The following is a 3036-nucleotide window of genomic DNA, read 5'->3' as shown; positions in this document are numbered from 1 at the left end:
GAGAAGAAGAAAAGCAACATAAGGGAGGGAGAATGGAAGCCAACCACAGAGAAATCAGAGCTCAAGTTTGAGACAAGAAATAATATTTCAAGCCCACAAAACATACACGAAGGAAAACATTATTCAAACCTTGAGTGGCATATATGTGAAATGGAGAGCCACCAGAGACACAACCAGCGATGAAAAGTGCAACGAGATGAGAGAACAAAGAAATAAAAAGAGACTACACAAAATCAGCAAACTGTGGAGCCATCCTCGAGCTATGAAGAGAACATAAAAGTCAGATCACCAAAAAACAGATCTCGAAAACCAAGACTAGCAGGGACTATCAACGGCAAGCCAACTACGAGGAAGACAACTAAACTCTGACCCAACCCAAGGAGATGTAGTTCCTAACAATAGCCAAATCTAAGGAAGAAGAGGAAAAATATTGACCAGAACAGCGTACAACATCATGAGAAACAACCGCACAACTGGGAACTCATAAACCTGATCTACAACAAATATCAGATAGTCTCACAAGGGAAGAAGAAGAGGAAAAACAAGAGCAACAAATGTGAGCTTTTTCCGGTGATGGTAAGAAACACCGCATACCGGAAATGTAAATAAATACATAGATGGTGACGGCTCAAGTCAAAATATGCAGAGACGAAAAAAACATCTTATTAGAATAATGTTCAATGTTGTTAAAAAAGAATAATGTTCAGAAATGTGAAAAATATGAAATACAATTTTGACGCTGATACCGTTAATGTTAGAATCAACAAATGCTTAAATTCAAAGTGATTGAAATTCAAAATGCTTTACATTAGAAGCTCAATTCACCACTAACAAATACTACTATACACACAACAATACATTATTGAAAAGACGAACACATAATATATTAATCTATAACCTAATACTACATAACACAATAAAATATTAAATCATGCTCTTCACAAATAAATACTGACCACATAATTACATCATCCAAAAACATCATATTTAACCATAACAAAATAATATTCCGCGCGAAGCGCGGACAACCCCCTAGTTCTGTATATATAAAAGATCGAAGATAGCATGAAATTTAGAGTTTGATAAAAGCAACTGAAATGTTTCTTGTTGTCCTTTTTCAAAACCCAAGAATCGATGCATTTGATAAATCCCAAAGCTTTTAAGAGTATCATTAATCCGGAATTTTTAGGATGAGGTTCTTAGCGAAAATTAAGAAATTGTTTCTTAAGTTTTAACTAAAAAATTAAGAATCGGTTCTTAAATAAGGACTTTAAGAATCAGTTTTTAGCTTTTTTAGTTAAAAATTAAGAAACATTTTTTTAACTTCCGCTAAGAATTTCACTCTAAAAATTTCGGGTTAATCATGGTCTAAGACATCGAAATCCAGCTGCTAATAGTGCATACCATATACTACTATACACATAAAAGTAGACTTTAATTATGTGTCTGCTATGTTATACTATTTCATGAGAGGATACGCATAGATATGTGTATCGTAGTAGCTACTTCAAATTCACTTAATTAATCAATATTGCTTGTTTCTTCTTTTTGAACACATAATCAATATTGCTTTTTTTTTTTTTGGTCAAAACATGATCAATATTGCTTGGTATTAATATTTAGACTGTTAGACGATCAGACGCCCAAGGTTTGCTTAAAATCACTGATCAAGGCTCAAAGTGATTGCTAGAGGCTAATAACCTAATACTGGGATTAATATTAATTGATACGAGTTTATCATGGTTTTATTCGACAACTTAGAATATTACTAGCTATCTAATTTATCAAATAAAATCACGTTAGGCAAAAATTTGCTTTGAGGAAGAATTTTTTAATAACTTGATATAATTAAATCTTGAATTTCAAATGTATTACTAGATCTCGATCCGTGCAACCGCGCGGTTTTTTGTTTTCAATTCTAAATTGGTATATATTATAATATATATGTGTCTATCAATTTTTAAAACATAATAAGTTTACAGTATATTTTTTTCATTGAATATATTGTTTCAAACTTTCACATGTATTTGTATCTTCTTCTATATATATATTTTTGGATTATTATTTCATTATTAAAATCGTAACTATATATATAAAGATTAGTAAAATATTGTTTTATTTTCATATTCAAAAATATTGTAACATTTCACAAATTAGAATTTTTTTTAAAAATTAAACTTTTCGCTTCACGGGTTTATATTATCGAGTAAATAATTAAACATTTAGTTTTTGTTTAATTTTTAAAATAAACCTTATAGTTTAAAATTTGTTTTCATTGGTTTAAAGTAGTAAAGATTAATCATTGTTAGATAATATGATTTTTGTTATTTAAAAAAAAACTATTCATAATTTTAAAATTTAACATCGACAAATATTTAAATAATTAACATATGGAGGTATAGTATTACAACATTAATTATATATATTTAATTTATACTATCTATAAATCCAATGGATCATATATTGTTTAAATCTAATTATTGATAGCCCAATAAAAATTTGTAGTAAGCCCAAAATTTAAATGATAAGATTAGAGATTAAATGTAAAATGACTTTCTAATAATAGGTCTATTAGGCCTATTTTTTTTAAAAAAAAATCACACATGAATCAAAGTCGTTACTTTTGTTTTAATATATAAGATATATATATGTGTGTGTATACTAATTTAATATTATGGCTAGGCTAATGTCAATCAGTGGGGAGCCAGGGTTGTTGTTCACAGGAGTCACTTTATTAAAATAATTGTGTAATAATATTAAATTATTTATCTTATAAACATTATAACTAAAAAATAATATCAGTTTGTTATAAATCTCATGAATTATAATTGTTTTTACTAAAAAAACATTGGTTGTTGACAAATTAGGTTTCAATATCTGTTTCTCTTATTCATTAAGCTCAACAGAGAGCCGTAACATATATCTCATACAAACCGTCATAGGCTTTAGTAATATAGGAAACTATACATAATAGGATATATGATCAAATCTCTATAATATATCTTCGTATATATCCCAATACTCCCCCCCCCCCCC

Source organism: Brassica oleracea, chromosome C9, assembly GCF_000695525.1.
Source record: "Brassica oleracea var. oleracea cultivar TO1000 chromosome C9, BOL, whole genome shotgun sequence".
Classification (NCBI taxonomy): Eukaryota; Viridiplantae; Streptophyta; class Magnoliopsida; order Brassicales; family Brassicaceae; genus Brassica; species Brassica oleracea.
The sequence above is the reverse complement of the archived record's forward strand: the minus strand, read 5'-3'. Positions refer to the sequence as shown.